The sequence below is a fragment of the Dendrobates tinctorius genome, unplaced genomic scaffold (genome assembly GCF_039654945.1).
Source record: "Dendrobates tinctorius isolate UK_male_01 unplaced genomic scaffold, ASM3965494v1 ptg000162l, whole genome shotgun sequence".
Taxonomy (NCBI): domain Eukaryota; kingdom Metazoa; phylum Chordata; class Amphibia; order Anura; family Dendrobatidae; genus Dendrobates; species Dendrobates tinctorius.
Genome location: NW_027361829.1, coordinates 66,393,946 through 66,412,259, shown reverse-complemented (window position 1 = coordinate 66,412,259; position 18,314 = coordinate 66,393,946). Strand labels below are relative to the sequence as shown.

The 18,314-nt window shown below is 46.1% G+C and overlaps 1 protein-coding gene across 1 annotated transcript in view; it reads right to left on the bottom strand.

The window, feature by feature from the left end:
- Nucleotides 1–18,314, bottom strand: part of LOC141052596 (microtubule-associated serine/threonine-protein kinase 3-like) — a 109,362-nt gene that overhangs the window by 60,721 nt on the left and 30,327 nt on the right. The window contains exon 2 of the mRNA XM_073549825.1: nt 16,684–16,772. The gene's annotated coding sequence lies outside the window, so the exon portion shown is untranslated. The remainder of the gene's footprint in view (nt 1–16,683; nt 16,773–18,314) is intronic.

Genomic DNA, 18,314 nt, shown 5'->3' with positions numbered 1-18,314 from the left:
GGCAGTTTAGATTTCCCTTTCTGTCTTTAGGCTATGTAGTCCTCCGGCTGTGATCGAGGGGCCTAGGGCATCATAGGAGCCCCCCACGGCTACTGCTAGTTGTGTTGATAGGTTGAGGGGTCTGCAATCCGATAGCTGCCAACTTCTCTGGTTTTCTGGATTTAGCTAGCGTTTCTGTTTTTGCCTCCTACGGTGACTCAATCATAACAGAATCACCCGCCATATCGCAGATCCTAGGGTACTCAATTGCAGGAAAGAATTGTATAAAAAAAAAAAAAAAAAAAAAAGGTTTGTATATTTTTTCCTCTATATCTCTGAGGCCGTAGGGGGAATTTTTTTTTTTTCTCTCAATGGAGATAAAGCAATTGTCTGATCGTGTGGAGCAGCTCGCTGCGGAAGTGCGGGAATTTCCGCCTACCTTGCTCATTCACATGCTGCTGAACCAAAGATTCCTACACCTGATGTATTTTTTGGGGATCAGTCTAAATTTTTGAATTTAAAAAATAATTGTAAATTATTTTTTGCCTTGAAGCCTAACTCGTCAGGGAGCTCCGCGCAGCAGGTTAAAATTGTCATCTCTTTGCTGCGTGGCGATCCCCAGGATTGGGCGTTTTCTTTGAAACCAGATGATCCTATTCTGACTAATGTGAACGCATTTTTTCAGGCCTTGGGCTTGTTGTATGACGAACCTAATGCCATTGATCAGGCTGAAAAGACCCTGCTGGCATTGAACCAGGGTCGTGATTCTGCAGAATTGTACTATCAAAAATTCCGAAAGTGGGCAGTACTTACTACCTGGAATGATAATGCCTTGGCTGCTCTCTTTCGGAAGGGGTTGTCAGAAGCCGTAAAGGATACTATGGTGGGATTTCCTGTTCCCTCTGGTCTTGACGATTCTATGTTTTTAGCCATTCAGGTTGATCGGCGTTTGCGCGAACGCAGAGCTGCACGAGAGGTGTTGCCACCTGTTGAACAGATGTCTGAACCTATGCAATGTGATAGAGTTTTTTCCAGAGAGCAGCGTCAGGAGTTCAGAAGGCGTAAAAAGTTGTGTTTTTTCTGTGGAGATGCCTCGCATATTATTACTGTCTGTCCTAAACGCGAGAAACGCCTTGCACACACGTTTTCTGTTGGTGGTGTTCAACCTAAGTTTCTTCTGGCTATTACTCTGATTTGCTCCCTGTCCACATTTTCCGCCAAGGCTTTTGTGGATTCGGGAGCAGCTCTAAACCTAATGGACTTGGATTTTGCTAAACGTTGTGGATTTCCGATGACACCTCTGCAGACGCCTATCCCTTTGAGGGGGATTGATGCTACTCCTTTGGCTAAAAATAAACCTCAGTTTTGGACCCAGGTGGTAATGCGGGTCGCCCCAGACCATCAAGAAAATTGCAGGTTTTTGGTGTTACATAATCTGCATGATACTATTGTTCTGGGGTTTCCCTGGTTACAAATTCATAATCCAGTTTTGGATTGGAAATCTGTGTCTGTGGTGAGTTGGGGTTGTCGGTGTGCCTTTAGTGAGGCTCCGGTGTTTTCCACCTCTCCTCAGTCGCATGATGTTCCTGATTATTTGGCGGACTTTTATGATGTATTTAGTGAGAATGAGTCTGCGTCTCTGCCTCCTCATAGGAGTTATGACTGTGCAATTGAACTGAGCCCGGGGTGTAAATTTCCCAAGGGTCGGCTCTTCAATTTATCTGTACCCGAGCACGAGGCTATGCGATCCTATATTAAGGAGGCGTTGGAGAAGGGTCATATTAGACCATCCTCGTCACCCTTAGGTGCCGTTTTTTTTTTTTGTAGCCAAAAAGGATGGATCATTAAGACCTTGTATTGATTATCGTGCTCTCAACAAAATTACTGTTAAATATCAGTATCCGTTACCCCTGATTTCTGATCTATTCTCCAGAGTTAAAGGTGCTTGCTGGTTTACCAAGCTTGACCTCAGCGGGGCGTATAATCTTATACGCATTAAGCATGGGGATGAATGGAAGACGGCGTTTAATACTCCGGAGGGACATTTTGAGTACCTGGTGATGCCTTTTGGGCTCACTAATGCCCCTTCTGTCTTCCAGTGCTTCATGAACGATATTTTCCGAGATTTTGTCGATAAATTTTTGATTATCTATCTGGATGATATTTTGATCTTCTCCAAGGATTGGGATTCTCATGTGGAACATATTCGGACTGTGTTCTGGATCTTGAGGGAGAATTCCCTGTATGTCAAAGTATCTAAATGCCTTTTTGGAGTACAGAGGATTTCTTTTTTGGGATTTATTTTGTCCCCGTCAACTATTGAAATGGACCCGGCCAAGGTACAGGCAATTTACGATTGGGTTCAGCCCACTTCTTTGAAGGCCCTCCAGAAGTTTTTGGGTTTTGCTAATTTTTATCGGAAATTTATAGCAAAATTTTCTAGTATTGCCAAGCCATTGACTGATTTGACTAAGAAGGGTGCTGATGTGTTAAATTGATCTCCGGAGGCTGTTTCTTCCTTTCAGGAGCTGAAGCGAAGATTCACCTCTGCCCCGGTTTTGCGGCAACCTGATGTCTCACTTCCGTTCCAAGTAGAGGTGGATGCTTCTGAGATTGGTGCAGGAGCTGTTTTGTCCCAAAAGGATCCTGTAACATCTAAAATGTATCCCTGTGCTTTCTTTTCCCGAAAGTTCTCTCCATCTGAACGTAACTATGATGTGGGGAATAGGGAACTGTTGGCCATGAATTGGGCATTTGAGGAGTGGAGACATTGGTTGGAGGGAGCTAAGCATCAAGTCGTGGTCCTCACTGACCACAAGAATTTGATTTACCTAGAGTCGGCTAAGCGCTTGAACCCTAGACAGGCTAGGTGGGCCTTGTTTTTTACACGTTTTGATTTTGTGGTTTCTTTTCTTCCTGGAACTAAGAATGTCAAGGCTGACGCCCTCTCTCGGAGCTTCTTTGCTGATTCTCCTGTGGTGACCAAGCCTGCTACCATCTTAGGCGAAGGGGTAGTTCTTTCTGCCATCTCGCCCGATTTGAGACGTGCTCTGGAAGAGTTCCAGGAGGACAAACCTGAGCGTTGTCCCAGTGGAAAGTTGTATGTTCCTGACCAGTGGAAGAAGAGAGTGATGTCTGAAGTTCATTGCTCTGCTTTGGCTGGTCATCCAGGTATTTTTGGTACTAGAGATCTGGTGAGTTGGTCTTTTTGGTGGCCCTCCTTGTCTCGTGATGTCAGGAATTTTGTGCAGTCCTGTGGGACGTGCTCCCGGTCTAAATCGTGTTCTCGCTCTAGTGGGTTGTTGATGCCTTTGCCTGTCCCCAAGAGGCCATGGACCCATATTTCAATGGATTTCATCTCTGATATGCCTGTCTCTCAAAGAATGACTGTTATTTGGGTGATTTGTGATAGGTTCTCTAAGATGGTTCATCTTGTACCACTCCCTAAGTTGCCGTCTTCCTCTGAATTGGTGCCCCTGTTTTTACAACAGGTGGTTCGCTTGCACGGGATTCCTGAGAACATTGTATCTGACAGAGGAGTTCAGTTTGTGTCTAGATTTTGGAGAACTTTCTGTTCCAAGCTGGGAATTCAGTTGTCCTTCTCCTCTGCTTTTCACCCTCAGACCAATGGGCAGACAGAGAGAACAAACCAGACCTTGGAGTCATATTTGAGATGTTTTATTTCTGCTGATCAGGATGATTGTGTTTCATTTTTGCCCTTGGCCGAATTTGCTTTAAATAATAGAGCTAGTTCTGCCACTTTGATGTCACCTTTTTTTTGTAACTTTGGGTTTCATCCTCGATTTTTCTTCAGGGCAGGTGGAGCCCTCTGCCTGTCCAGGTGTTGACACTGTGGTGGAGAGAATGCACCAGATCTGGGACCAAGTGGTCGATAAGTTATCTCTCTCCCAGGAAAAGGCCCAGCGGTTTTCCAACCGACATAGGACCATTGGTCCCCAGTTTAAGGTTGGTGATATGGTGTGGTTATCATCATAAAATATTGCTATGAAGGTGGCTTCTCCTAAGTTTAAGCCTAGATTTATTGGACCTTACAAGATTTTGGAGATTATTAATCCGGTCTCTTTTCGTTTGGCTCTTCCTGTCACATTTAAAATCCATAATGTGTTCCATAAATCTTTGTTGAAGAGGTTTGTTGAACCTGTTGTTCCGGGGGTTGCACCTCCAGACCCTGTATTGGTTGAAGGTAACATGGAATATGAGGTAAAGAAAGTACTGGATTCCCGTCTGGCTAGACGGAGACTCCAGTATTTGGTTAAGTGGAAGGGTTATGGTCAGGAGGATAATTCCTGGGTCTCTGCCTCTGATATTCATGCCAAAAGATTGGTGCATGCCTTTCATCGGGCTCACCCTGATCGCCCTGGTGGCGTGGTTGAGGGTTCGGTGACCCCTCCTCAAGGGGGAGGTACTGTTGTGAGTTCATTTTCCCCTTCACTACTGAGGCCCGAGGAACTCCCTCTTCTGGTGAAGAAAGGTAGTGAGCCTGATTGTCAAACACCCGGGGCTGATGATGATGACTGGCTGAGTGGAGTTAATGACTGGATATAAGGCTGCCGACGCCCTTCTGGCCTGCGGGTGATTTCTCTGTGGACTTCTAGGAAACCAGTCTGATTCCTGCTCATCTATAGCTAAGATTTCTGCTTTGCCTTTTTGCATTAGTGTTTTGTTTTCCTTGCTTTTCTGGATTCTGCCATTCCCTGCTGGGGTGAGCTGAATCTCCTTTTGCCTGTTGCTCTGTCTTCAGAATATTCCTGAGTACTGACATAGCCTTTTTTGAAGCCTAGGGTCTTCAGGGCCTTTTTTACTGTCAGTTTGTTGGCTCTTCTTTTCATAGGGTTTTTCACGGATTGCAGACAGCAGCCTTCCTGTCCTTTCCTATCTAAGCTAGCTTGGGCCCCATCTTTGCTCAGTCTGTCTTTCTGTCTGTGTTTTGTTCTTTCTTCTTGCTTCACCGTCATTATATGTGGGGGGGCTGCCTTTTGCTTTGGGGTCTGCTCTGGGGCAATTTAGATTTCCCTTTCTGTCTTTAGGCTATGTTGTCCTCCCGCTGTGATCGAGGGGCCTAGGGCATCGTAGGAGCCCCCCACGGCTACTGCTAGTTGTGTTGATAGGTTGAGGGGTCTGCAATCCGATAGCTGCCAACTTCTCTGGTTTTCTGGACTTAGCTAGCGTTTCTGTTTTTGCCTCCTACGGTGACTCAATCATAACATCTCCGGCTGTGACGAGGTGTCTAGGATCACCGTACTAACACTCCACGGCTACTGCTAGCTGTGTGATAGGATTTGGGGTCTGCAATCCGCTAGTTTCCAACCTCTCTAATTTTCTGGGCTGAGCTTGTGTTTTGTTTTTTCCTCCTCGGTGACTCAATCATAACAGAATCACCAGCCATACCGCAGATTCTAGGGTACTCAAAAGCAGGAAGGAATTGTTAAAAGGGAAAAGAAAAAAAAGTGTCAGAATTTTTTTTGTGTATATTTTTTCCTTTTTTTCTCTGAGACCGTAGGAGGAATATTTGTTTTTTCTAAAGGAGTTTAAGCAATTGTCTGATCGTGTGGAGAAGCTTGCTGCTGAAGTGCGAGGAATTTCCACCTATCTTGCTCATTCACACGCTGCTGAACCAAAAATCCCCACTCCTGATGTGTTTTTTGGGGATCGGTCTAAATTTTTGAATTTTAAGAATAATTGTAAATTATTTCTTGCCTTGAAGCCTAACTCATCGGGGAGCTCTGCGCAGCAGGTTAAAATTGTCATCTCCTTGCTGCGCGGCGATCCCCAGGATTGGGCGTTTTCTTTAGTACCAGATGATCCTATTCTAACTAATGTGGACGCATTTTTTCAGGCCTTGGGGTTGTTGTATGATGAACCTAATGCGATTGATCAAGCTGAAAAGACCCTGTTGGCATTGAGCCAGGGTCAAGATTCTGCAGAACTGTACTGTCAAAAATTCCGAAAGTGGGCGGTCCTCACCACTTGGAATGATGGTGCCTTGGCAGCTCTCTTTCGGAAGTATTTGTCAGAAACCATAAAAGATACTATGGTGGGATTTCCTGTTCCCTCTGGTCTTGACGATTCTATGTCATTAGCCATTCAGGTTGATCGGCGTTTACGTGAACGTAAAATTATACGGGAAATGCTGCCACCTGTTGAACAAATGTCTGAACCTATGCAATGTGATAGAGTTTTGTTTAGGGCGCAACATCAGGAGTTCAGAAGGCGTAATAAGCTGTGTTTTTTCTGTGGAGATGCCTCTCATATTATTTCTGTCTGCCCTAAACGAGAGAAACGTTTTGCACACACATTTGCAGTAGGTGGTGTACAACCTAAGTTTCTTCTGGCAATTACTCTGATCTGCTCCCTGTCCACATTTTCTGCTAAAGCCTTTGTGGATTCAGGAGCAGCCTTGAACCTAATGGATTTAGATTTTGCTAAACATTGTGGATTCCCTATGACACCCCTGCGGACGCCTATTCCTTTGAGGGGTATTGATGCTACTCCTTTGGCGAAGAATAAACCTCAGTTTTGGACCCAGGTGGTAATGCGGGTCGCCCCAGACCATCAAGAAAATTGCAGATTTTTGGTATTGCATAATTTGCATGATACCATCGTGCTGGGGTTCCCCTGGTTGCAAATCCATAATCCAGTTTTTGATTGGAAATCTCTGTCTGTGGTGAGTTGGGGTTGCCGGTGTGCTCTTAGTGACACTCCTGTTTTCTCCACCTCTCCCCAGTCGCATGAGGTTCCTGACTATTTGGCTGATTTTTATGATGTGTTTAGTGAGAGTAAGTCTGCGTCTTTGCCTCCTCATAGGAGTTATGACTGTGCAATTGAGCTGAGTCCGGGGTGTAAATTTCCCAAGGGTCGACTTTTTAATTTATCTGTACCCGAACATGAGGCTATGCATTCTTATATTAAGGAGTCGTTGGAGAAGGGTCATATTAGACCATCCTCTTCACCCTTGGGTGCTGGGTGTTTTTTTGTGGCCAAGAAGGATGGTTCATTAAGGCCCTGTATTGACTATCGCTCCCTTAACAAAATTACTGTTAAATATCAGTATCCGTTACCCTTGATTTCTGACCTATTTCCTAGAGTTGAAGGTGCTTGCTGGTTTGCCAAGCTTGACCTCAGGGGGGCGTATAATCTTATTCGCATTAAGCATGGGGATGAATGGAAGACAGCGTTTAATACTCCGGAGGGACATTTTGAGTACCTGGTGATGCCTTTTGGGCTCACTAACGCCCCTTCTGTCTTCCAGTGCTTCAAGAACGATATTTTCCGGGACTTTGTGGATAAGTTTCTGATCATCTATTTGGATGATATTTTGATCATTTCCAGGGATTGGGACTCTCATGTGGAACATGTTCGGACTGTGTTCCAGATTTTGAGGGACAATTCCCTGTATGTTAAGGGATCGAAATGTCTTTTTGGTGTACAGAGGATTTCATTTTTGGGATTTATTTTGTCTCCGTCAACTATTGAAATGGACCCGGCCAAGGTACAGGCCATTTATGATTGGGTGCAGCCCACTTCTTTGAAGGCTCTCCAGAAGTTTTTGGGTTTTGCTAATTTTTATCGTAAGTTCATAGCCAATTTTTCTGTTATTGCCAAACCATTGACTGATTTGACTATGAAGGGCGCTGATTTGCTAAATTGGTCTCCAGAGGCTGTTTCTTCTTTTCAGGAGCTGAAGCGGAGGTTCACTTCTTCTCCGGTTCTGCGACAACCCGATGTCTCACTTCCATTCAAGGTGGAGGTGGATGCTTCAGAGACTGGTGCAGGAGCTGTTTTGTCCCAAAAAGATCCTGTAACATCTAAAATGAACCCCTGTGCCTTCTTTTCCCGAAAGTTCTCTCCTTCGGAACGCAACTATGATGTGGGGAATCTAGAACTGTTTGCCATGGAGTGGGCATTTGAGGAGTGGAGACATTGGTTGGAGGGAGCTAGACATCAAGTTGTGGTCCTCACTGACCACAAGAATTTGATCTACCTTGAGTCGGCTAAACGCTTGAATCCGAGACAGGCCAGGTGGGCCTTGTTTTTCACACATTTTGATTTTGTGGTCTCCTTTCTCCCGGGCACTAAGAACGTTAAGACTGATGCCCTCTCTAGGAGTTTTTTGGCCGATTCTCCTACTGTGACCAAGCCTGCTACCATCTTAGGTGAGGGGGTGGTTCTTTCTGCCATCTCGCCTGATTTGAGACGTGCTCTGGAGAAGATTCAGGAGGATAAGCCTGAGCGTTGTCCCAGTGGTAGGTTATATGTTCCTGACCAGTGGAGGAGTAAAGTGATGTCTGAGGTTCATTGCTCCGCGTTGGCTGGTCATCCAGGTATTTTTGGTACTAGAGATTTGGTGAGTCGGTCTTTTTGGTGGCCTGCCTTGTCTCGTGATGTCAGAAATTTTGTGCAGTCCTGTGGGACTTGCTCCCGATCTAAGCCTTGTTCTCGTTCTAGTGGTTTGTTGATGCCTTTGCCGGTGCCCATGAGGCCATGGACCCATATTTCAATGGATTTTATTTCTGATCTGCCTGTCTCTCAGAGGATGACTGTTATCTGGGTGATTTGTGATAGATTCTCTAAGATGGTCCATCTTGTACCACTCCCTAAGTTGCCATCTTCCTCAGAGTTGGTGCCCTTGTTTTTGCAACAGGTGGTTCGCTTGCACGGGATTCCTGAGAACATTGTATCGGACAGATGAGTTCAGTTTGTCTCTAGATTCTGGAGGACCTTTTGTTCCAAGTTGGGAATTCAGTTGTCCTTCTCCTCTGCATTTCACCCTCAGACCAATGGGCAGATGGAGAGAACAAACCAGACTTTGGAGGCTTATTTGAGATGTTTTCTATCTGCTGATCAGGATGATTGGGTCTCATTTTTACCCTTGGCCGAATTTGCTTTAAATAATAGAGCTAGTTCTGCCACTTTGATGTCACCCTTTTTCTGTAACTTTGGGTTTCTTCCTCGATTTTCTTCAGGGCAGGTGGAGTCCTCTGCCTGTCCAGGGGTTGACACTGTGGTGGAAAGAATGCAGTAGATTTGGGACCAAGTGGTGGATAAGTTGTCTCTTTCCCAGAAAAAGGCCCAGCGGTTTTCTAACCGGCATAGGACCATTGGTCCCGGGTTTAAGGTGGGTGATATGGTCTGGTTGTCAAAGAATATCTCTATGAAAGTGGCTTCTCCAAAGTTTAAACCTAGATTTATTGGACCTTACAAGATTTTGGAGATTATTAATCCGGTCTCTTTTCGGTTGGCTCTTCCTGTCACATTTAAGATTCATAATGTGTTTCATAAGTCCTTGTTGAAGAGGTTTGTTGAACCAGTGGTTCCTATGGCGGCACCTCCTGACCCTGTGTTGGTTGAAGGTAGCATGGAATATGAGGTAGAGAAGATACTGGATTCCCGTCTGGCTAGACGTAGACTCCAGTATTTGGTTAAGTGGAAGGGTTATGGTCAGGAGGATAATTCCTGGGTCTCTGCCTCGGATATTCATGCCGAAAGATTGGTGCGTGCTTTTCATCGAGCTCATCCTGATCGGCCTGGTGGCTTGGATGAGGGTTCGGTGACCCATCCTCAAGGGGGAGGTACTGTTGTGAGCTCATCTGTTCATTCATCTTTTGTGTCCGAGGATCTCCCTCTTCTGGTGAAGGAAGGTAGTGAGGCTGATTTAGATGAAAGAAACCAAACACCTGATCAGGTAGATGGTGACTGGGTAACGGGAACTTCAGACTGGATATAAGGCAGCCGACGCCCTTCTGAGTCGCTGGTGATTTCTCTGCTGGATTCTTGGTGACCAGTCTGATTCCTGCTTCCCAAAGATAAGTTTTTGCTCTGCTATTGAACTTATTAGTTTGGTTTTGTTTGATTTGTTTTTTGGAGTTCAGCAATCCCCGGCCGGGGGTGTGCTGGATTCTTTTTCCTTGATCAGTGTTCTCTTTTGCTCTGCTTCCAGAATATTCTAAGTGCTGATATAGGGTTTGAAGTCTAGTGATTTCAGGGTCCTTTTTGCTTATCAGTTGTGTTGGTAATATTTTTTAGCAGGGTTTTTTCGGATTGCAGACAGCAGCTTTTCTGTCCTGTCCTTTTTAGTTAGCTTGGGCCCCATTGTTTGCTCAACCTATCTTTCTATCTGTGTTAGTGTTTTCATCTTGCTTCACAGTCATTATATGTTGAGGGCTGCCTATTGCTTTGGGGTCTGCTCTGGGGCAGTCAGTTTTTCCCTTTTCTCTCTTTAGGCTTATGTAGATCTCCGGCTATGACGAGGTGTCTAGGATCACCGTAGGAAAACTCCACGGCTACTGCTAGTTGTGTGATAGGATTAGGGGTCTGCAATCCGCTAGTTTCCAACCTCTCTAATTTTCTGGGCTGAGCTTGTGTTTTGTTTTTTCCTCCACGGTGACTCAATCATAACAGGGCACCATATATTACTTCATACAGTATAATGGGCACCATATATTACTTCATACAGTAAAATGAGCCCCATATATTACTGTATACAGTGTAATGGGCCCTAAATATTATTTCATACAGCATAATGGGCCCCATATATTACTTCTTACAGCATAATGGGCCCCATATATTACTTCATACAGTATAATGGGCCCCATATATTACTTCATACAGTATTATGAGCACCATATATTACTGCATATAGTATAATGGGCACCATATATTATTTCATACAGTATAATGGGCCCCATTTATTACTTCATACAGTATTATGAGCACCATATATTACTGCATACAGTATAATGGGCCCCAAATATTATTTCATACAGCATAATGGGCCCCATATATTACTTCATACAGTATAATGGGCACCATATATTACTTCATACATCATAATGGGCACCATATATTACTGCATAAAGGATAATGGGCACCATATATTACTTCGTACAGCATAATGGGCAGCATATATTACTTCATACAGCATAATGGGCACCATATATTATTTCATACAGTGTTAATGGGCCCCATATATTTCTTCTACCCAAACCCCGCTGTTCTGGTCTCCTCAGTGTATTCTGATCCTCCGCAGTGCTTGGCACAGGGACATCATTAACTTTGCCTATATAATTGTCCACTTGGACTGATAGTAATAGTGATTTGCTTGTACCCTGTTGTCTGGCGCTGGTCCACTTTATGGGGGTGCTCAGGGCATATGATTATACACCAGTAAAAAGTATGAGAGGCTCAATGTGACCAGTGTCACCTAGTTTCCTACCCCTCTTATTCGACTGGTACTGTGGGCACACTGACTTGTACTGAGGAAAAGAAAGAAAGAACAGAGAGAAAAAGAAAACAGAGACAAAGAAAGAAAGAACAGAGAGAGAAAAAAAGAGGGGAAGAGGGGAAAGAAAGAAATAACATAGAAAGAAAGAAAGAAGAAGGTAAGAAAGAGAGAGAGAATGAAAGATTCAATAAAGATACTACAGCAGCCCGGCTCCCACTGTAGAGCCCACCTGAGCCTCCCGATGCAGGACATATCATGATCCGCTCACATGGCCAGCATCCCGAGTCCACGGTGATCCTGCTGTCCGCGCTGTTGGGGGAGGATACGGTGATGGATCTGAAGCATTCCCTGAAGTGCCTCCATGGTTCCGTCACAATCTCCTCCCGAAATTACCTCATTTCCAGTCAGCTTCTAGCACGTCACTTCCAGTGGAACGTCACGGGCGAATTATAAAGTGCTGCTCGGTGCTCCGCCGTGTACTCCTGTGTCCGCGGGAAAAGTAAGCTCCCAGCCGGGGCAGTGGGGCAGAATCTCTCTCAAAATCGGGACTGTCCCGCTGGGAGGTATGAATGCTCCCCACCATACACCTTGTACACGTATGGCTCCGCATACATCATACCCACACGGTTCTGCTTTTTAGGCCTCATACACACACGGCTCCGTTCTGTACACCTCGCACACACACGGCTCCACTCTGTAAACCTCGTACACATGCGGCTCTGCTCCGTACACCTTGTACACATGTGGCTATGCTCTGTAAACCTTGTACACAAATGGCTCCACTCCGTAAACCTTGTACACATGCGACTTTGCTCCATACACCTCGTACACACGCGGTACCGCTCCATACACCTCACACACACGCGACTGCTCCGTACACCTCGCACATGCACTGCTCTGCTCTCTACACCTCGCTCATGCGCTGCTCCGCTCCATACACCTCGCACATGCGCTGCTCCCCTCCATACACATCGCACATGCGCTGCTCCGCTCCGTACACCTCGCACATGCGATGCTCCGCTCCATACACACGGCTCCACTCCGTGAACACACACGGTTCCGCTCTGTACACACACACGGCTCTGCTCCGTACACATCTCTGCTCCGTACACATGCGGCTCTGCTCCATACACCTCGCACATACGTGGCTCTGCTCCATACACCTGGCACACACAGCTCCGCACACCCCACACACTCGCGGCTCTGCTCCGTACACCTGGTACACACACAGCTCCACTCCGTACACATCTCTGCTCCATACACCTTGTACACACACAGCTCCACTCCTTACACATCTCTACAACGTACACCTCGTACAAGTGCAGCTCTGCTCCGTGCACCTCCCACACGCGTGGCTCCGCTCCTTACACCTCGTACACACGCGGCTCCACTCCTTACACATCGTACACATGCGCCTCCGCTCCTTACACCTCGTACACACGTGGCTCCGATCCGTACACCTCACACACTCAAGGCTCTGCTCCGAACACCTCGTACACGCACACGGCTCCACTCCGTACACCTCACACACGTGCGGCTCTGCTCTGCTCTCGGTCCTCGTACACATGCGGCTCTGCTCCTTACACCTCGTACACACGCGGCTTCGCTCCGTACACCTCACACACTCGAGGCTCTGCTCCATACACCTTGTACACACACACGGCTCCGCTCCTTACACCTCGTACACACGCGGCTCCACTCCTTACACATCATACATACGCGGCTCCGCTCCTTACACCTCGTACACACGCGGCTCCGCTCCTTACACCTCGTACACACACGGTTCTGCTCCTTACACCTTGTACACACGTGGCTCCGCTCCGTACACCTCAAATACTCGAGGCTCTGCTCCTTACACCTCGTACACACACACGGCTCCACTCGCTACACCTCGCACACGTGCGGCTCTGCTCCGTACACCTCGGTCCTCGCACACATGCGGCTCTGCTCCTTACACCTCGTACACACGCGGCTTCGCTCCGTACACCTCACACACTCGAGGCTCTGCTCCATACACCTTGTACACACACACGGCTCCGCTCCGTACACCTCGTACACACGCGGCTCTGCTCCTTACACCTCGTACACACGCGGCTCCACTCCTTACACCTCGTATACATGCGGCTCCGCTCCTTACCCCTCGTACACATGCGGCTCTGCTCCTTACACCTTGTACACACGCGGCTCCGCTCCTTACACCTCACATGCTCGAGGCTCTGCTCCGTACACCTCCTACACACACACGGCTCCACTCCCTACACCTTGTACATGTGCATCTCTGCTCCGTACACCTCAATCCTCGTACACACGCGGCTCTGCTCCTTACATCTCATACACACACAGCTCTGCTCCTTACACCTCATACACACGCGGCTCTGCTCCTTACACCTCATACACACGTGGCTCCGCTCCTTACACCTCGCACAGACGCGGCTCCGCTCCTTACACCTCGCACACACGCGGCTCCGCTCCTTACACCTCGCACACACGCGGCTCCGCTCCTTACACCTCGCACACACGCGGCTCCGCTCCTTACACCTTGCACACACGCGGCTCCGCTCCTTACACCTCGCACACACGCGGCTCCGCTCCTTACACCTCGCACACACGCGGCTCCGCTCCTTACACCTCGCACACACGCGGCTCCGCTCCTTACACCTCGCACACACGCGGCTCCGCTCCTTACACCTCGCACACACACGGCTCCGCTCCTTACACCTCGCACACACGCGGCTCCGCTCCTTACACCTCGCACACATGCGGCTCCGCTCCTTACACCTCATACACACGCGGCTCCTCTCCTTACACCTCATACACACGCGGCTCCGCTCCGTACACCTCACACACTGGAGGCTCTGCTCCGTACACCTCGGTCCTCGTAGACACGCGTCTCTGCTCCTTACACCTCATACACATGCGTCTCTGCTCCTTACACCTCATACACACGCGGCTCTGCTCCTTACACCTCATACACATGCAACTCTGCTTCTTACACACGGCTCTGCTCCTTACACCTCATACACACGCGGCTCTGCTCCTTACACCTCATACACACGCGGTTCTGCTCCTTACACCTCATACACATGCAGCTCTGCTTCTTACACCTCGTACACACACGGCTCTTCTTCTTACACCTCGTACACACACGGCTCTGCTCCTTACACCTTTTACACACGCGGCTCTGCTCCTTACACCTCATACACATGCGGCTCTGCTGCATACACCTCGTACACACGCGGCTCTGCTCCTTACACCTCATACACACGCAGCTCTGCTCCTTACACCTCATTCACACGCGGCTCTGCTCCTTACACCTCATTCACACGCGGCTCTGCTCCTTACACCTCGTACACACAGCTCCGCTCTGTACACCTCGCGTAGACACACAGCTCCGCTCCATACACCTCACACACTCTCGGCTCTGCTCCGTACACCTCATACACACACACGGCTGCACTCCGTGTACACACACAGCTCCATTCCGTACACATCTCTGCTCCGTACACCTCGTACACTTGCAGATCTGCTCCGTACACCTCACACACTCGCGGCTCTGCCACATACACCCTGTAAACCCCCCTGACCCCACAAATAAACTTCCCTCATCCAGGACGATGACAGCCAGCACAGACAGCAGAGTCCTGCATAAAACAAGGGCTGATGCGCACAGGACCTGTGATGAGGTCATAGGAGGGGAGGAGTCAGGGTCACATGATCAGGGGGCCCTGACTCCTTCCCTCCTGTGATCTCATCAATTACAGCCTCTTGCACGACTGCAGCACCAGCGTGCAGAGGCTAAATTGTAGTTGCTGTGGGTAGAAGAGCGCATAATGCTGCCCCCTATTGCCTGCCGCTTCAGCACCTGGCTCAACTTGGCTCATTATAGCTGCGGCCCTGGTTCAAAGTGCTCACTATGCATCTAGATAAGTTCCTTGGAGGGTCTAGTTTCCAAAATGGGGTCACTTCTGGGGGAGCTCCAATGTTTAGGCACACAGGGACTCTCCAAACGTGACATGGCAACCGCTAAATATCCCAGCATATTTTCCATTCAAAAAGTCAAATGGCGCTCCTTCCCTTCTGAGCCCTGCTGTGCGCCCAAACAGTGGTTTATGACCACATATGAGGTATCGGTGTACTCAGGAGAAATTGCTTAACAAATTTTAGGATCCATTTTATCCTGTTACCCATGTGAAAATGAAAAAATTGATGCTAAAAGGAAATTTTTGTTGGAAAACTTAAAATATCCATTTTTTCCTTCCACGTTGCTTTAGTTCCTGTGAAGCACCTGAAGGATTAATAATCTTCTTGAATGTAGTTTGAGGGGTGCAGTTTTTATAATGGTGTCACTTTTGGGTATTTTCTGTCATATAGACCCATCAAAGTGACTTCAAATGTGAGGTGATCCCTAAAAAAATGGTTTTGTAAAGTTTGTTGTAAAAATGAGAAATCGATGGTCAACTTTTAACCCTTATAACTTCCTAACAAAAAAAAATTTGTTTCCAAAATTGTGCTGATGTAAAGTAGACATGTGGGAAATGTTATTTATTAACTATTTTGTGTCACATAACTCTCTGGTTTAACAGAATAAAAATTCAAAATTTGAAAATTGCGAAACTTTCAACATTTTCGCCAAATTTCCGTTTTTTTTCAGAAATAAAAGCAAAAATTATCGACCTAAATTTACCACTAACATGAACGTTCCTGAGTTATTACCTCATAAAAGCACACTGGTCAGAATTGCAAAAAATGGCCAGGTCATTAAGGTCAAAATAGGCTGGGTCATGAAGGGGTTAAACAGAATTTCCAGGACAAGAATATTGATCTTTGATCCCATCAGATGAATGGGTATCCATCCCTTGCTATCCTGGCCAATCAGCTGGTCACAGCACTCCAGCAAGAGCAGCCTTCCCTGCATTGTCTACCTACCATGCACAGTTCCATACACCTTATAGTGGCTATTCCTGGTATTGCAGTTTTGTTCTATTCACTTAAGCGTAGCCGTCATTTACATTTTTATTGCATAAATCAATGGTACACATATAAAATAAGCAACGTTGTAATATCTTATCAGATAAACCTGCTTTCTCCTCCTCCTGGACTGATTTTTCACTCAAGTGATGGTTAAGATCTGTGTTCAGTGAAGACAGACTTTCCGATTACTGAGATAAGAGATGTCAGTTGGTGCTTATAAAGTTTTATGGAGAGAGGAACTAGAGACAGACATTCTACTGCAGGTTACACTATAAATTATACTGAGCTGCAGTACCAGGCATGACCACCACAATGGTCTGGTGCTGTGCCCATCCCTTCAACCAGCTGATTGGCTCCAGATCCTATGGATAGACCATCAATATTGTAGTCACGGAAAACCCATCTAAACTGATGGCCCTGTACATGCAACTACGACCAGCAATGACTGTATTCCAAGGGCAGCAGATGTAAGCAAATTGATGAACGCTTACCTTCTAAATGTGTAATTTATCACCCTGGAAGAAGAATCTGCTACTTTTTTTTCCTGTCTCGCAGCCTTATTAATGCAGTCTGTGATTGCCTTGTAAAAAGAAAAGTGCATTTGTCACTTCATTAAACTTGTGGTCTTTTCATTCTTCTATAGTATTTGTGAGAACAGAGAATTCACCATCGCATCAAATAACCTGTACTTTATGGTGATTTTACAGCAATCCGTCAATTTATCAAGTGCAATTAGTGTTGAGCGATACCACCCGATATTGAAAAATATCGGATCGGATTGGATCGGCCGATATAAAAAAAGTATCGGGTATCACCGATTCCGATCCCGGAAGTCCCATTCAAGTCAATGGAACAGAAATATCGGAATTAAAAAAAACCCTTTCTTTCCTTGTAGGTTAATTCTACATGAACAATCAACTAATAATAATGTAGAATGTATTGTGGGAGGTGTAGCAGACATTAAAGCCATAGAGGTTTAGCCCAATCAAATGGAATAGCAGGAATTAATTTTTTTTTTTTTAAAGACGTTCGGAGTTACAAAGATATTGACTATGTTAACCTCTTTTATATTTTGTCAGATATGAATGTTTCACTACTTCCATGCTCTTCACCATCTTTTTTACTTTTCCCACACTTTCTCCTTCATCATCCTCAGCAGCAGCAGAAGCATCTTTTTCATCAACTTCTTCTTCACCTTATTCATCTTCTTCTTCTTCCTATTATTCTTTTTTTGTACATTATTCATATTCTTCTTATTCAACGATTATTCTTCTTCATATTCTACTTCTTCATCTTCTTCCTATTCTTCTTCATCATATTCTTATTTGTGACAGGCATTCCTGTAGTTGTTATCTATAAAAGTTTGAAGATTACACCTTCCGTTCTGCCAGTCACAAAAGATTTACAACAGGATTTGTCCGTGTTCAGTTTGGCCTGCAGCAGCAGCCATTTTCCAGGGGCACCACGAGGAGGAACGGACTCACCCCCATACACTGCTTAGTCTTCTTCTGCTTATAATTTAGATAATATCATTTGCTCTGATTTTTAGTCTTATGCTTAATGTTCTTCTGCTTTTGGTTTTTCTGCTTCTTGGTCTTCTGTCTCTTGTTGTTCTGCATCTTGGTGGTTGTCTTCATGTTCTTTGTCCTCTTGGTCATCTTCTTCAGGGTCATCTTTTTGGTCTTCTTCAGTGTGGTCTTCAGGGTCGTCGTCTTCAGGGTCATCGTCAGGGAGATCCAGAGTGAGAACCAAAAACCATTTCCACAAGTTTGAACTTGGAAAAGTAGCAGATTTGAGAGACCCCACCCCTCTTTTGTGTGACATGCACATAAAGAGCTGGCTTACACCACGTGCCCATACTAGGAAGCGGCCTATCTTCATCCTGTTCATTTAGACACTGTTCACATGTTCAGGTTTTAAATACATTAGATAGGGACTGCTTCAATAGGGTTACCTTGATGCAGTGAAGCAGCTTGATATACAATTTTTTGCAAAAAAAGTGTCGACTAAATACCCTGTATTTGTTATCATCTTTTCATCAGCACTTGCTGACTACTGTTATATGTTTTACTGCAGGATATTTCTGCACAATTGTCATTCTGTGCTCTCTGTTTGTGTTTGA